Here is an 18,163-nt window from a genome sequence, read left to right as displayed (position 1 = left end):
CTGCTAATACAATTTAATGAGGGCGATCATAATGTATTGAAAAAGGTAGAAGATGCCCCTTTAAGACTTAGAGCCGGGTCGCACCTGGAAATTTGTACACTGGTGCTTCCCGGGTGTGACCTGGCTTGAGATGGGACACATACGATTTGCTGGCAGACGGGATTCCGGCTGTCTTGATCCCGACAGCAGGATGCCGTCCACCAGAACAGGGCGAGTGCTGGAAAAGCCCCTTGTGGGCTCGCTGAGCCCGCCACGCTGCGGGCACGGTGGCTCACTGCACTCGTCACAGGTTATATTCTCCCTCTATGGGTGTCACGTGCAATAACCCGGGAAACTTTTGCTAGGTTGAAAGGGGTATTAATAATACTCATATGGGAGCAATATCATTTTATTAATATGTTTGGGTGCAAAAATAATACTGGACTGCGACTGTATTTTGATGCAAAATGCTATGCTACAGTGTTTTCATAGAAATCACCATAACGTGGCATTTTGGATGCAGATAGAGCCGCAATTATACACAGAATATGGGCATGCCGGATATAATTTTAGTAAGCATAGGCTGTTTGTGCATCCTATTACATTAGGTTGCATCTAAAGGTGGGTACACACTGATAGATATATCTGCCGATCAATTGATCGGCAGATATATCTATCTATAGACGGATTGGGCAGTGTGCTATGCATACACCCTGCCCGATCCGTCGGGGACTGACGTCATGAACTGGGCGAGTACAGCTGTCAATCGCTGCCGCAGCATGTGTGCGGATGGTCGGGTGACCGCCCGTACACACACAGCGATGCGCCAATATATCGGTAGATATATTGGCCGTCGGCTGTGCTGCAGGGCCGATGCGATATGTCTGTGAACGATGGAGTTCAGACATATCGCCCGTACACACTTGCCGACGGAACCGCGATATATCAGCCGTTCAATAGAACGGCCGATATATCGGTCAGTGTGTATGGGCCTTTAGACGCATTTTTGCGGGGAAAAAACAAAACAAAAGAAGTTCGGCGCTAGAGAGTCAAATGGCACTCACATGTTATGTGTAACGCAACTTTTGGCGCATGGAGCAAAGATGTAAGAGGACACATCTGAGGGAAAAAAATGACTATCGTGCTTCCAAATCCCGTCACGGTATGTCGCGACTTCAAGGGCTGTTTAGCGTGACTGCAGCAAGGATGTGAGAGGACATATCTGTAGATTATTAAACTAATATTTCTTCAGTAAGGGCATTATTAATGTTATTTTTCTCCTTCAAATACAATTTTAAAAAGGGCAGTTATTATGGAGTCCTCCCCTTCTGATTGGCCAGATAGCTGAAACACCATACTGTTTTGAGCTATTTCGCTGTCAAAACCACTTCTGTTGTTTAGTGGGTTACTCCAGTTTTCAAAAACATCTCTTGAGAAATCTTGTGGATTCTGTTTCCTAGTGAAATTGGGATGGCAGTGTGTCCTACAGTGGTTTCTCAACTTTCCTATCTCCTGTGGTTTAAACCACCCTTTAGTATATTTCCACCTAAGAGGTTCTAGAATTTCAAACAGTGGGTTAGGTGGACCGTATTAATGGATGTTGTTGAAGTTCATAAATTTCAATTATATTTCTTGGTCGATAAAAAAATGTTGAAAGGTATACATACACGTAGCGGCTACTTTCAGTTACTGCCGGATCATAACTGTAAACATAAATTTATATTTATGTAGAGTATGGTCGTGTCATGTTTGCATTGTTTATAATGCATCCTAGATATACACTTACTACCATTTTTATAATTTTTGCTAGCCTAGAGACAAGGCGGTACATTGGTTTGTACCTATCTACGTGACTTTTTGAATTATTTAAAATTCTACAACATATTGCAGCAGTTTTAAAGAATTTTTATTTAGGCATAAAAAATGTAATTGACAAATTTAGTACATTTTAATGGTAATTACATAGAATACAACCGTTACATTGTTTCTCAAATTTGTACTTTGTATTGAATAACTTGTAAACCTCTAGAAATAGTATCTAGTAATGGTTTTCACATAAACTGTGTCTCCAACACCCTAAATTATCACTACATCATAAACTGCTTCAGTCTCCTGCAATAATGTGTTTCCATAGAGCTGAAAATGTATATTGCTCGATCATTATATTGTACAATGGCGGCGGTGTTATTTTCTTCTGTCGTCTGTAGTTTTCCTGCTTACATATGTACTTTTTGGGTCTTTTTAGGCTCATGTGGTTGCAGCACTCTACTAATAGGGAGACCGCCTCCTGCAATAGACTGATAAGTATTCTGTTGTATTCTGTGACCTGTCTTACCTGTTGGCATAGGACATACATATTCTTATTTCCCCTGATAACACATTCTAGGACTAGCAACATTCTTGCAACTTTTTCTTCCCTTGGTATTTGTAAAATAATTTGTACACATCAAAAGGAACCTTAAGACCAGCATCTTCCCACTTCCAAACACTATCTTTGCTGATGCAGGTGAAATGAAAGCCGTAAGTCAGTGCTATCTCAGCTGTTACCGGCCAACCATCAATATTCATTGCTTCAGCTGCTATTGCTCCTCAAAAGCGAATCTGAGGGGGAGAGAGAAAAGGGGACGGCAGTGTACTGTGAGAAAAGGTGCTCTGGGTGACAAACTACCAACACTGTGACTGTACATCTTCCCTCTATGCCTTCTGTGGCAAACACTTGGTGGATCTCTCTCCTAAAGCTAGCAAGGTTTGTTTTTAGGTAGTGATTTGTCTTTGCATTTACTATAATTACATGATTTTCCTTGATTGACAGCAGACAGTGTCCTGAAAGCACACAAGCAAAGTCCTTTTATATACAGATTTTTGGGTTTTAATGCAGTTGAATGAGATTGGGCTATTTCTTGTGCTTTTGGTACGGTTTAAGATTTAATTTGGAAACGTAAAAAGGTAAACTCTTGACTGACAGCATTTTTGTCTCCTGCGACTCTTACTTCACAAGCATTTGTAAATGACTCTCTGTAGTGTAGAACTGTAACTTGCTGAAGAACAGTAAGCGTTAACATAGTCCTTTATTTGTTCTTTGCTTGTTTAAAATGTTAAATGAGATGGTGGTATTTGTGGTTAGCTAGCTGGATCTAAATAAGTGTAACTTGCTAATTCCCATTTGAGCAGGTGCCAATGTAAATGACATACTTTATGCCTTCTGGTATTGTCTAATGGCTGTGTAGGGAGGTGGAATTATTGGTGTGTCTGCCCCCCCTTCCCCTCGTCATACAACATTCTGATCAGGTTGCATCTGTCTCTGCTATTCAACTCCCTCCTGTTGTGTACAAAGGGTCATCCCTCTAAAAATTCAATTTTGTAGGTATTTTGACCTCTGGAGTACCAAACTGTTTTCATTATGACATAACCCGTGCTACATACCTTTTCTGAAGACCCTTTGTCATTATGGATTGTTAAGATTTTAATATGTCTGAAGGAGTTGAGAATTGAATCAGAATTGGGTACAAACTATCAATGCTTTTTTTTTTTTTTTTTTCTTGCATGGAAGAATTTGGACAGTAGCCACGGGGGACTGCTATTATCAACATATACAAGATACCCTTGTTCCAAAGGTCACACCATGTAATTGGGAGTACTCCTATATCATGAATTGACATCTCTTAGTTTTTGATATTTTAGGTCTGTATGTTGATAAGTAAAAGTACATTTGAGAGTTGACCGATGTTTGTTTGGGGGCATAAAAAAAATATTATTATAAAAATGATAGGATGTGATGCAGTCGCTGGCTGCACTTTTACGTTTGGCTGTTCTTTCAGCATTTCCTGACTCACGACTCAAAGCTTCGCAAGTGCCAGAAGTTACTGCTGTACCGTTTATAAATGTTACAGCTGCACTTCATGTGTTTGTTTGTTTCAACAACTGTAAGTTTCTGTTTTGTATATGAAGTAATACCAGAATCCACTTTAAAGAATATAAACACCAAAACTTAAGACAGTTCTTTGCTTTTCCGGAAACACAGGTGGCTATAATGAGTAAGTATTGTGTAGCCCTACATTGGCAGTTACAATCTATAATCCTATTTTACGCTCTTGCATTTCAGTTATACAGTATATTTAAAGAGTTGCTGCATTCACTTGTACTTATGTTAGCACCTTACATATGTATGTTTGTTTGTTTGTTTGTTTGTTTAGATAATTTCTCGGACGTCCTAAGTGGATGCTGGGGACTCCGTCAGGACCATGGGGAATAGCGGCTCCGCAGGAGACAGGGCACAAGATTAAAAGTTTGACCACTAGGTGGTGTGCACTGGCTCCTCCCCCCATGACCCTCCTCCAAGCCTCAGTTAGGTTTTTGTGCCCGGCCGAGAAGGGTGCAATCTAGGTGGCTCTCCTAAAGAGCTGCTTAGAATAAAAGTTTGTTAGGTTTTTTATTTTCAGTGAGTCCTGCTGGCAACAGGCTCACTGCAACGCCGGGACTAAGGGGAGAAGAAGCGAACTCACCTGCGTGCAGGATGGATTGGCTTCTTAGGCTACTGGACACTAGCTCCAGAGGGACGATCACAGGTACAGCCTGGATGGGTCACCGGAGCCGCGCCGCCGGCCCCCTTACAGATGCTGAAGAGAGAAGAGGTCCAGAAATCGGCGGCTGAAGACGTCCCAGTCTTCTTAAGGTAGCGAACAGCACTGCAGCTGTGCGCCATTGCTCTCAGCACACTTCACACCGCGGTCACTGAGGGTGCAGGGCGCTGGGGGGGGGCGCCCTGGGCAGCAATGTAATTACCTTTACTGGCTAAAAATACATCACATATAGCCCCTGGGCTATATGGATGTATTTAACCCCTGCCAGGATTACAGAAAAAACCGGGAGAAGAGCCCGCCGTGAAGGGGGCGGGGCCTATCTCCTCAGCACACAGCGCCATTTTTCCCACACAGATCCGCTGGTGGGAAGGCTCCCAGGCTCTCCCCTGCACTGCACTACAGAAACAGGGTTAAAACAGAGAGGGGGGGCATATTTTGGCGATATTAATATATATTAAGCTGCTATAAGGGAAAACACTTACTATAAGGTTGTCCCTGTATAATTATAGCGCCTTGGTGTGTGCTGGCAAACTCTCCCTCTGTCTCCCCAAAGGGCTAGTGGGGTCCTGTCCTCTATCAGAGCATTCCCTGTGTGTGTGCTGTGTGTCGGTACGTGTGTGTCGACAGGTATGAGGACGATGTTAGTGGAGGCGGAGCAATTGCCTGTAATGGGATGTCACCCCCTAGGGAGTCGACACCGGAATGGATGGCTTTATTTATGGAATTACGTGATAGTGTCAACACGCTACAAGGTCGGTTGACGATATGAGACGGCCGGCAAACCAATTAGTACCTGTCCAGGCGTCTCAAACACCGTCAGGGGCTTTAAAACGCCCATTACCTCAGTCGGTCGACATAGACACAGACACGGACACTGACTCCAGTGTCGACGGTGAAGAAACAAACGTATTTTCCAGTAGGGCCACACGTTACATAATCACGGCAATGAAGGAGGCGTTACATATTTCTGATACTACAAGTACCACAAAAATGGGTATTATGTGGGGTGTGAAAAAAAAAAAAACTACCTGTAGTTTTTCCTGAATCAGATAAATTGATTGAAGCGTGGGTTACCCCCGATAGGAAGTTGCTAATTTCAAAGAAGTTATTGGCATTATACCCTTTCCCGCCAGAGGTTAGGGCGCGCTGGGAAACACCCCCTAGGGTAGATAAGGCGCTCACACGCTTATCAAAACAAGTGGCGTTACCGTCTCCTGATACGGCCGCCCTCAAAGATCCAGCTGATAGGAGGCTGGAAAATACTCTAAAAAGTATATACACACATACTGATGTTATACTGCGACCAGCAATCGCCCCAGCATGGATGTGCAGTGCTGGGGGGGTTTGGTCGGAATCTCTGACTGGAAATATTGATACCCTGAATAGCGACAATATTTTATTGACTATAGAGCATTTAAAGGATGCATTTTCTTTATATGCGAGATGCACAGAGGGATATTGGCACTCTGGCATCAAGAGTAAGTGCGCTGTCCATTTCTGCCAGAAGAAGTTTATGGACGCGACAGTGGTCAGGTGATGCGGATTCCAAGCGGCATATGGAAGTTTGCCGTATAAAGGGGAGGAATTATTTGGGGTCGGTCTATCGGACTTGGTGGCCACGGCAACAGCCGGAAAATCCACCTTTTTTACCTCAGGTCACCTCCCAACAGAAAAAGACACCGTCTTTTCAGCCTCAGTCCTTTCGTTCTCATAAGAACAAGCGGGCAAAAGGCCATTCATATCTGCCCGAGGCAAAGGAAAGGGTAAGAGACTGCAGCAAGCAGCTCCTTCCCAGGAGCAGAAGCCTTCCCCCGCTTCTGAAAAGTCCTCAGCATGTCGCTGGGGCCCTACAAGCGGACTCAGGTCCGGTGGGGGGGGTCGTCTCAAGAATTTCAGCGCGCAGTGGGCTCACTCGCAAGTCGACCCCTGGATCCTGCAGGTAGTATCACAGGGGTACAGATTGGAATTCGAGACGTCTCTTCCTCGCAGATTCCTGAAGTCTGCTTTACCAACATCTCCCTCCGACAGGGAGACGGTGTTGGAAGCTATTCACAAGCTGTATTCCCAGCAAGTAATAGTCAAGGTACCCCTACTACAACAAGGAAAGGGGTATTATTCCACGCTGTTGTGGTACCGAAGCCGGACGGCTCGGTGAGACCTATTCTAAGTCTGAAATCTTTTGAACACTTACATACAAAGGTTCAAGTTCAAGATGAAATCACTCAGAGCAGTGATAGCGAATCTGGAAGAAGGGGACTTTATGGTGTCCTGGGACATCAAGGATGCTTACCTCCATGTCCCAATTTGCCCTTCACACCAAGGGTACCTCAGGTTCGTGGTACAAAACTGTCACTATCAGTTTCAGACGTTGCCGTTTGGATTGTCCACGGCACCCCGGGTCTTTACCAAGGTAAAGGCTGAAATGATGATTCTACTTCAAAGAAAAGGCGTATTTAATTATCCCTTACTTGAACGTTCTCCTGATAAGGGCAAGATCCAGAGAACAGTTAGAGGTCGCAGTAGCACTATACCAAGTAGTGCTACAACAGCACGGGTGGATTCTAAATATTCCAAAATCCCAGCTGATCCCGACAACACGTCTGCTGTTCCTAGGGATGATTCTGGACACAGTTCAGAAAAAGGTTTTTCTCCCGGAGGAGAAAGCCAGGGAGTTATCCGAGCTAGTCAGGAACCTCCTAAAACCAAGAAAAGTGTCAGTGCATCAATGCACAAGAGTCCTGGGTAAATGATGGCTTCTTACGAAGCGATTCCATTCGGCAGATTCCACGCAAGAACCTTTCAGTGGGATCTGCTGGACAAATGGTCCGGATCGCATCTTCAGATGCATCAGCGGATAGCCCCGTCTCCAAGGACAAGGGGGTCTCTTCTGTGGTGGTTGCAGAGTGCTCACCTTTTTGGAGGGCCGCAGATTCGGCATTCAGGACTGGGTCCTGGTGACCACGAATGCCAGCCTGAGAGGCTGGGGAGCAGTCACACAGGGAAGAAATTTCCAGGGAGTGTGGTCAAGCCTGGAGACTTCACTTCACATAAATATACTGGAGCTAAGGGCAATTTACAATGCTCTAAGCCTGGCAAGACTTCGGCTTCAGGGTCAGCCGGTGTTGATCCAGTAGGACAACACCACGGCAGTCGCCCACGTAAACAGACAGGGCGACACAAGAAGCAGGAGGGCAATGGCAGAAGCTGCAAGGATTTTTCGCTGGGCAGAAAATCATGTGATAGCACTGTCAGCTGTGTTCATTCCGGGAGTGGACAACTGGGAAGCAGACTTCCTCAGCAGACACGATCACCACCCGGGAGAGTGGGGACTTCACCCAGAAGTCTTCCACATGATTGTGAACCGTTGGGAAAAACCAAAGGTGGACATGATGGCGTCCCGCCTCAACAAAAAACTGGACAGGTATTGCGCCGGGTCAAGAGACCCTCAGGCAATAGCTGGGGACGCATTGGTAACACCATGGGTGTACCAGTCAATGTATGTGTTCCCCCCTCTGCCTCTCATACCCAAGGTACTGAGAATTATAAGGCGAAGGGGAGTAAGAACGATACTCGTGGCTCCGGATTGGCCAAGAAGGACTTGGTACCCGGAACTTCAAGAGATGCGCACGGAGGATCCGTGCACTCTACCTCTAGACTTACCGCGGCTGCGTTTGACGGCATGGCGGTTGAACGCCGGATCCTGAAGGAGAGGGCTCCGACGGAGGAATTTCAACTGGGTCGATTCCTACATTTCCTGCAAACAGGATTGTCTATGGGCCTCAAATTGGGGTCTATTAAGGTTCAAATTTCGGCCCTGTCGATTTTCTTCCAGAAAGAATTGGCTTCAGTTCCTGAAGTCCAAGCTTTTGTCAAAGGAGTACTACATATACAGCCCGGTTGTGCCTCCAGTGGCACCGTGGGATCTCAATGTAGTTTTGGGATTTCTCAAATCCCATTGGTTTGAGCCACTCAAATCGGTGGATTTGAAATATCTTACATGGAAAGTGACCATGCTACTGGCCCTGGCTTCGGCCAGGAGAGTGTAAGAATTGGCGGCTTTATCGTACAAAAGCCCATATCTGATTTTCCATTGGAACAGGGCAGAACTGCGGACGCGTCCTCAGTTTCTCCCTAAGGTGGTATCAGCGTTTCACCTGAACCAACCTATTGTGGTGCCTGCGGCTTCTAGCGACTTGGAGGACTCCAAGTTGTTCGACGTTGTCAGAGCCTTAAAAATATATATATATATATATTTAAAGGACGGCTGGAGTCAGAAAGGCTGACTCGCTGTTTATACTGTATGCACCCAACAAGCTGGGTGTTCCTGCGTCTAAGCAGACGATTGCTCGTTGGATTTGTAGCACAATTCAACTTGCGCATTCTGTGGCATGCCTGCCACAGCCAAAATCTGTAAATGCCCACTCCACAAGGAAGGTGGGCTCACCTTGGGCGGCTGCCCGAGGGGTCTCGGCATTACAACGCTGCCGAGCAGCTAAGTGGTCAGGGGAGAACACGTTTGTAAAATTCTACAAATTTGATACCCTGGCTAAGGAGGACCTGGAGTTCTCTCATTCGGTGCTGCAGAGTCATCCGCACTCTCCCGCCCGTTTGGGAGCTTTGGTATAATCCCCATGGTCCTGACGGAGTCCCCAGCATCCACTTAGGACGTCAGAGAAAATAAGAATGTACTTACCGATAATTCTATTTCTCGTAGTCCGTAGTGGATGCTGGGCGCCCATCCCAAGTGCGGATTGTCTGCAATACTTGTACATAGTTATTGTTACAATAATCGGGTTATTATTGTTGGAAGCCATCTTTTCAGAGGCTCCTCTGTTATCATGCTGTTAACTGGGTTCAGATCTCAAGTTGTACTGTGTGATTGGTGTGGCTGGTATGAGTCTTACCCGGGATTCAAAATCCTTCCTTATTGTGTACGCTCGTCCGGGCACAGTATCCTAACTGAGGCTTGGAGGAGGGTCATGGGGGGAGGAGCCAGTGCACACCACCTAGTGGTCAAACTTTTAATTTTGTGCCCGGTCTCCTGCGGAGCCGCTATTCCCCATGGTCCTGACGGAGTCCCCAGCATCCACTACGGACTACGAGAAATTAGAATTATCGGTAAGTAAATTCTTATTTAAACCTCTGTCCACTTTTACCACTATTTAAATAATCTTTAAATTCTGAGCACATTCTGGCATGAGTCGCGGGAGCACTGTCTAAAGCTGGCCCATACCTGCCTAGTCTCCTGGAATGGATCGGAGGTTCCTGAAAATCTCGTGGTGCTCCCAGCTTCCCAGAAAAGTAGGCAGACCTCCTGGTGCCAGACGCTAGTCAAACGCCCACTTACTGAGTGAAGTAGGTGGTCCCAGCGGCTGATGATGTGATTTGCACAGAATCATATCATCGTAGCCATGCTCCCCATTGTGCAGTGCCGGTAATCTCAACATTGTATAGCGGGGTGTGTGGCCACGATGATGTGATTACGACATTGTATAGCAGGGGGAAGGGGGATGGCCACGCCCATGTGGTGACTTTTATGCCTTGCCCCGCCCTGCCTCCCCACACTGCCTCCCCTCCCCCTTCCTGCAGTGCCATTCTGGCTGCCCTCTCCCGGAGGGGGCAGCCGGAAAGTCAGCAACCATAAGCTGGCCATACAGTACAATTTTCTCCCAACTCATTGGATGGAATGAAAATCTGGTAAGGTATAGGAGCAAGGGGTTCCAATGTATAGACAGACAATGATTAGGTCGACCCCATCTGGTTGACACTGACGAAAGGTACAAAAGGTCTACAGGTTCAAATGGTCGATCTGGCAATGGTCAACACAACTTTTAAAAAAAAAAATTTTTTTTTAATTGTTTTACACCTTTCTCATACTTTACCATCCACGTGGACTATGATTGGGAATAGTAACCTGCCTGCAGCATGATTGGGAATAGTAACCTGCCTGCCGGCTACAATGAGTGAAGCATGCCATGCAAAAGGATGCGGTACGCTGATTGGGGTTCCACTATGCTCAGATAGTCGACCCTTTGTAACTGTCAACCTTTTCCTGTGTCGACCTTTTTTCAGTGTAGACTAGGGAGGCCAATCCCGGGATCGGCACGATCCCGGCCCAAAAATGCGGGATTCACGGGATTAGGTTGCACATGTGCAGTTCTGCTGGGCAGCGCTGAGCACTATAGCATAGCGCTACCCGGCTGTGCGACCCGGCTACAACGAGGCATTTACATCTCGGGCAGCCATGAACACACAGTCACCGTGCCGGCGACATTTCAAATGTAGCACCGACTGCCAGCCAATCGGAGCTGGCGGACCAGCACCCAATCATGGCATCAGTAACGGCTCCTGATTGGCTGCCAGACTGCCAGTTCTGGCGCGGTCACGGTGTGTCCACCTAATAGTAAGAAGTCGGCGTGGAATGAAACCGGAAACTGCCCAGCCGCTGCATGGAGCAGATTCATGGGACCAGCGGGTGACATCATCAACAACGCCGATCGCAGCTAGACACACCGCACTAACAGAAAGTGGAGAAAAAGATCCGGGTTAGGGTAAGATAGGGACAGGTAACCTGTACAATTATCAAACTCCAGCACACGGGCTCTTTCCATATCACCCTAAACATTTATTTAACAAACCCTTTCTTTTCGCAGATGCCACTGACATTATTATTATTTTTTTATAATACTATTTCTCTAACGTCCTAGAGGATGCTGGGACTCCGTAAGGACCATGGGGATAGACGGGCTCCGCAGGAGACATGGGCACTTTAAGAAAGACTTTGACTCTGGGTGTGCACTGGCTCCTCCCTCTATGCCCCTCCTCCAGACCTCAGTTTGATACTGTGCCCAGAGGAGATGGGTGCACTGCAGGGAGCTCTCCTGAGTTTCCTGCTAAGAAAGTATTTTAATTAGGTTTTTTTATTTTCAGGGAGCACTGCTGGCAACAGACTCCCTGCATTGTGGGACTGAGGAGAGAGAAACAGCCCTACTTCTCTGAGTTTCAAGGTCCTGTTTCTTAGGCTACTGGACACCATTAGCTCCAGAGGGAGTCGGAACACAGGTCTCACCCTGGAGTTCGTCCCAGAGCCGCGCCGCCGTCCTCCTTGCAGAGCCAGAAGATAGAAGCCGGGTGAGTATGAGAAGTAAGAAGGCTTCAAAGGCGGCAGAAGACTTCGTGATCTTCACTGAGGTAACGCACAGCACTGCAGCTGTGCGCCATTGCTCCCATACACCTCACACACTCCGGTCACTGTAAGGGTGCAGGGCGCAGGGGGGGCACCCTGGGCAGCAATATAAACCTCTATTATGGCATAAACACATATATACATGTACAGCTGGGCACTGTACATGTATATAAAGAGCCCCCGCCATGTTTTTGAATAATTTGAGCGGGACAGAAGCCCGCCGCCGAGGGGGCGGGGCTTCTCCCTCAGCACTCACCAGCGCCATTTTTCTCCACAGCACAGCGCTGAGAGGAAGCTCCCCAGACTCTCCCCTGCTTACTGAGGTGACAGTGGGTTATTCAAGAGGGGGGGGGGGGGGGGGGCACATAATTGGCGAAATACATGTTATTTCAGCGCTACTGGGGAAACATTCTGTGTTTTGCCTGGGTTATATAGCGCTGGGGTGTGTGCTGGCATACTCTCTCTCTGTCTCTCCAAAGGGCCTGGTGGGGAACTGTCTTCAGATAAGAGCTTCCCTGTGTGTGTGGGGTGTGTCGGTACGCGTGTGTCGACATGTATGAAGTGGAAGGCTCACCTAAGGAGGAGGGGGAGTGTATGAATGTCAGATCTCCGTCGGCAGCGCAGACACCGGACTGGATGGAGATGTGGAATGTCTTGAGTGCTAGTGTAAATTTATTACACAAGAGATTAGACAAGGCTGAGGCTAGGGAACAGTCAGGTAGTCAGACCATGCCTGTCCCTGTGTCACCGGGACCTTCCGGGTCTCAGAAGCGCACATTGTCCCAAATAATGGACACAGATACCGACACGGATTCAGACTCCAGTGTCGACTATGAGGAGGCAAAATTACAGCCAAAAGTGGCTAAGGGCATTTGATATATGATTATTGCAATAAAAGATGTTTTGCATATCACAGAGGAACCCCCTGTCCCTGGGTACAAGAGGGTACACATGTATAAAGAGAAAAAGCCTGAGGTCACTTTTCCATCCTCGTATGAGCTGAGCAAGCTGTGCGAAAAGGCTTGGGAATCTCCAGACAAGAGGCTGCAGATTCCCAAAAGGATTCTTATGGCGTATCCTTTCCCGCAATCGGATAGGATACGATGGGAGTCTTCTCCTAAGGTGGACAAGGCTTTAACACATTTATCAAAGAAGATAGCGCTGCCAACCCAAGATACGGCTATTCTCAAGGATGCTGCTGATCGCAGACAGGAGGTTACCATGAAGTCCATTTACACACATTCAGGTACAATTCTTAGACCAGCAATGGCGTCGGCCTGGGTTTGTAGTGCTGTCGCAGCATGGACAGACTCCTTATCTACGGAAATTGAGACCCTAGATCAGGATACCATTTTAATGACCCTAGGGCATATAAAAGATGCTGCGTTATATATGAGGGATGCTCAAAGAGACCTTTGTTTGCTAAGTTCCAGAATAAACGCTATGTCTGTTTTTGCTAGGCGAGTCTTATGGACCCGACAGTGGACGGGTGATGCCGACTCAAAGAGGCATATGGAGTCTTTGCCTTACAAAGGTGAGGAGTTTTTTGGAGAAGGCCTCTCGGACCTCGTCTCCACAGCTACGGCAGGTAAATCTAATTTTTTGCCTTATGTTCCCTCACAGCCTAAGAAAGCTCCTCATTATCAAATGCAGTCCTTTCGTTCAAATAAAAGCAAAAGAGTACGAGGATCGTCCTTTCTTGCCAGAGGTAAGGGAAGAGGAAAAAAGCTGCACACAGCTAGTTCCCAGGAACAGAAGTCCTCCCCTGCCTCTGCAAAATCCACCGCATGACGCTGGGGCTTCCCTGGGGGAGTCCGCTCAAGTGGGGGCACGTCTTCGACTTTTCAGCCACATCTGGGTTCATTCACAGGTGGATCCCTGGGCAATAGAAATTTCTCAGGGATACAAGCTGGAATTCGAAGAGGTGCCTCCTCGCCGGTTTTTCAAATCTGCTCTACCTGCCGCTCCCTCAGAGAGAGAGTTAGTGTTGAATGCAATACAAAAATTGTATCTTCAACAGGTAGTGGTCAAGGTTCCTCTACTGCAGCAAGGAAAGGGTAATTACTCAACCCTGTTTGTGGTTCCAAAACCGGACGGTTCGGTCAGACCCATTTTGAATTTAAAATCCCTGAACCTATACTTGAAAAGGTTCAAATTCAAGATGGAATCGCTCAGGGCGGTCATCGCCAGCCTGGAAGGGGGGGATTTTATGGTTTGCCTGGACATAAAGGATGCATACCTTCATATTCCAATATTTCCTCCTCATCAGGCGTTCCTGAGATTTGCTGTACAAGATTGTCATTACCAATTTCAGACGTTGCCGTTTGGGCTTTCAACGGCCCCGAGGATTTTCACCAAGGAAATGGCGGAAATGATGGTGCTCCTGCGCAAGCGAAGGGTCACAATTATCCCATACTTGGACGGTCTCCTCATAAAAGCGAGATCTCGGGAGAAGTTACTGGACAGCGTGTCTCTGTCTTTGAAGGTGTTACAGCAACACGGCTGGATTCTCAATATCCTGAAGTCACAGTTGGTTCCTACGATGCGTCTGACCTTCTTGGGCTTGATTCTGGACACAGACCAGAAGAAGGTTTTTCTTCCAATGGAAAAAGCTCAGGAACTCATGACTCTGGTCAGGAACCTATTGAAGCCAAAACAGGTGTCCATGTATCCCTGCACTCGAGTCCTGGGGAAAATGGTGGCATCGTACGAAACCATTCCCTTCGGCAGGTTCCATGCGAGGACCTTCCAATGGGACCTACTGGACAAGTGGTCCGGGTCACATCTACAAATGCATCAGAGGATCACCCTGTCCCCCAGAGCAAGGGTGTCTCTCCTGTGATGGCTGCAGAGTGCTCACCTCCTAGAGGGTCGCAGGTTCGGCATTCAGGACTGGATCCTGGTGACCACAGACGCAAGTCTCCGAGGTTGGGGAGCAGTCACACAGGGAAGATATTTCCAAGGTCTTTGGTCGAGTCTAGAGACTTGTCTCCACATCAACATCCTGGAGTTGAGGGCCATATACAACGCCCTACGTCAAGCGGAGGCATTACTTCGCGACAAACCAGTTCTGATTCAGTCGGACAATGTCACCGCAGTAGCTCATGTAAACCGCCAAGGCGGCACAAGGAGCAGGGTGGCAATGGCGGAAGCCACCAGGATTCTTCGCTGGGCGGAAAATCATGTAAGCGCACTGTCAGCGTGTTCATTCCGGGAGTGGACAACTGGGAAGCAGACTTCCTCAGCATACACGACCTGCATCCGGGAGAGTGGGGACTTCATCAGGAAGTCTTCGCGCAGATCACAGGTCGTGGGAACTGCCCCAGATAGACATGATGGCGTCCCGTCTCAACACAAAGTTAAAAAGGTATTGCGCCAGGTCAAGAGACCCTCAGGCGATAGCTGTGGACGCCCTGGTGACATCGTGGGTGTTTTGGTCGGTTTGTGTGTTTCCTCCTCTTCCTCTTATACCCAAGGTGTTGAGAATAATAAGACAAAGAAGAGTGAGAACAATCCTCATTGTTCCAGATTGGCCACGAAGGACTTGGTATCCGGATCTACAGGAATTGCTCACAGAAGATCCGTGGCCTCTTCCTCTAAGACAGGACCTGCGGCAGCAGGGGCCCTGTCTGCTCCAAGACTTACCGCGGCTGCGCTTGACGGCATGGCGGTTGAACGCCGGATCCTAGCGGAAAAAGGTATTCCGGATGAGGTCATTCCTACGCTAATAAAGGCTAGGAAGGACGTGACATCAAAACATTATCACCGAATATGGAGAAAATATGTTTCTTGGTGTGAGGCCAGGAATGCTCCTACGGAGAAATTCCATCTGGGTCGTCTCCTTCACTTCCTGCAAACTGGAGTGAATTTGGGCCTAAAATTAGGCTCCATAAAAGTTCAGATTTTGGCCTTATCCATTTTCTTTCAAAAGGAATTGGCCTCTCTACCTGAAGTACAGACTTTTGTAAAGGGAGTACTGCATATTCAGCCTCCTTTTATACCTCCGGTGGCGCCTTGGGACCTTAACGTGGTGTTAAGTTTCCTTAAGTCACATTGGTTTGAACCACTTAAAAGTGGAGTTAAAATATCTCACTTAGAAGGTGGTCATGTTGTTAGCCTTGGCTTCGGCTAGGCGAGTTTCGGAATTGGCGGCTTTATCACATAAAAGCCCCTATCTGGTTTTCCAAATGGATACAGCGGAGTTGCGGACCCGTCCTCAATTCCTATCTAAGGTGGTCTCATCCTTTCATATGAACCAACCTATTGTCGTGCCTGTGGCTACTCGTGACTTGGAGGATTCCGAGTCCCTTGATGTGGTCAGAGCTTTGAAAATTTATGTGGCCAGAACGGCTATGATCAGAAAAACAGAAGCACTGTTTGTCCTTTATGCAGCCAACAAGGTTGGCGGCCCTGCTTCAAAGCAGACTATTGCTCGCTGGATCTGTAACACGATCCAGCAAGCGCATTCTACGGCAGGATTGCCGTTACAAAAATCGGTTAAGGCCCATTCCACTAGGAAGGTGGGCTCGTCTTGGGCGGCTGCCCGAGGGGTCTCGGCACTACAGCTGTGCCGAGCTGCTACTTGGTCGGGGTCAAACACCTTTGCAAAGTTTTATAAGTTTGATACCCTGGCTGAGGAGGACCTCATGTTTGCTCAATCGGTGCTGCAGAGTCATCCGCACTCTCCCGCCCGTTTGGGAGCTTTGGTATAATCCCCATGGTCCTTACGGAGTCCCAGCATCCTCTAGGACGTTAGAGAAAATAAGATTTTAAACCTACCGGTAAATCTATTTCTCCTAGTCCGTAGAGGATGCTGGGCGCCCGTCCCAAGTGCGGACTACTTCTGCAAGACTTATATATAGTTATTGCTTAAATAAGGGTTATGTTATAGTTTCATCGGTTTTGGACCGAAACTATGTTTTTCATACTGTTAACTGGTTCGTTTAACACAAGTTATACGGTGTGATTGGTGTGGCTGGTATGAATCTTGCCCTTGGATTAACTAAAATCCTTTTCTCGTACTGTCTGTCTCCTCTGGGCACAGTTACTCTAACTGAGGTCTGGAGGAGGGGCATAGAGGGAGGAGCCAGTGCACACCCAGAGTCAAAGTCTTTCTTTAAAGTGCCCATGTCTCCTGCGGAGCCCGTCTATCTTCATGGTCCTTACGGAGTCCCAGCATCCTCTACGGACTACGAGAAAAAGATTTACCGGTAGGTTTAAAATCTTATTTTTCTTTAGTTCCTTTTTTACTTTTTCACTAGCGCCCATAACAATTGTTACACACCTAATAGTAAGTAATACTTAAGTATTGCTACCTACACCCACCCTCCCTCACTGCTCCTGACATCCTCCCTGCTCGCTCCACCCACCGTTCTTTGCTGCCCTCCAAATCCACTCTCCCTGCTCCCTACTGCAATCCCAGGATGCCGGGAATTCCGGGATTGAGCGTTTTGGCCTAGGATTGGCCTCCCTAGTGTAGACCTAATACATGTCTGCATTTTGACAGTGTCGACCTAATGCGTATCGACGATATGGGGACGACCAAATGACTGTCGACCTAGACATTCTAGTTCTTCTATACCACACCCGGGAGCAATTGGCAATCAGCAATTTGCTCCCAAACCCTGTAAAATGGACACAAACTGTTGTTTAATTCAGACAGATGTAATTACCGTTTCCCAGTGTTTGGGAGCAAATTACTGATTGTCACTTGCTCCTATACCTTAGCAGATTTTCATTCCAACCAACAAACCAACCAACTAGTTGAATGGTCTAGTGTATGGCCAGCTGAAGGCATTATTTGTGTTTTCATGAAATGTCAAATTATATTTTGTCAATTGACATAAAGGTGCCAATTCAATTGGCATTATCATGGACGTCACTAGAGGGCTCCCAACGGCAGCAATTCAGTTGTTCTGCGGTTTGGATGCCCAGCTGCCACGGAGGACACTTTATTTTTTTTTTTATTTTTTCCTCACAGCCTCCTGAGATGCGAGAAAAAAATGTGTTGAAACTTGGACACCCAAAGCAGGGAGTTTAGACGGATTTAGCCATTTTAGATTGCTAAACCCTGTCATGTTGGGCGCGACATACGCAATGTGCATGAGTGCCCAAACATAATTGAATTGTGACAATTGTTTGGGCATCTAAAAAGTCCCGTTTTAGATGCCCAAAACAAATGAATTCGCCTCAAATTGTTCCTGGCTTCATACCACAACTAATATAAAGTAGTATTAATACAATGACATTAAACTATGATCCTAGGCCCTAAATATGTAGAACATTATAGTGTGGTTAAACTAGTATTACCCCACTACTGTGTAACTGCTTTGGTAAACACTTGAATTTTTTTTATTTTCGCTTACTAAATCAGAGATTTAAAATGTACATAATTTACTATTTAATAGGTACATTTTCT

At 46.9% G+C, this 18,163-nt stretch overlaps 1 protein-coding gene across 17 annotated transcripts in view; it reads left to right on the top strand.

Annotated features, from left to right (window-relative positions):
• MEF2A (myocyte enhancer factor 2A) overlaps positions 1-18,163 on the top strand; it is a 334,719-nt gene that overhangs the window by 76,136 nt on the left and 240,420 nt on the right. Inside the window, exon 1 of one of the 17 annotated variants that reach the window (XM_063925693.1) lies at positions 2,622-2,725. The exons of the other annotated variants lie outside the window; for them this stretch is intronic. The gene's annotated coding sequence lies outside the window, so the exon portion shown is untranslated. Of the gene's footprint in view, positions 1-2,621; positions 2,726-18,163 lie in introns of those variants that run through there. 17 annotated transcript variants of the gene reach the window in all.

This window comes from Pseudophryne corroboree, chromosome 6 (assembly GCF_028390025.1).
Source record: "Pseudophryne corroboree isolate aPseCor3 chromosome 6, aPseCor3.hap2, whole genome shotgun sequence".
Taxonomy (NCBI): domain Eukaryota; kingdom Metazoa; phylum Chordata; class Amphibia; order Anura; family Myobatrachidae; genus Pseudophryne; species Pseudophryne corroboree.
The sequence above is the reverse complement of the archived record's forward strand: the minus strand, read 5'-3'. Positions and strand labels throughout refer to the sequence as shown.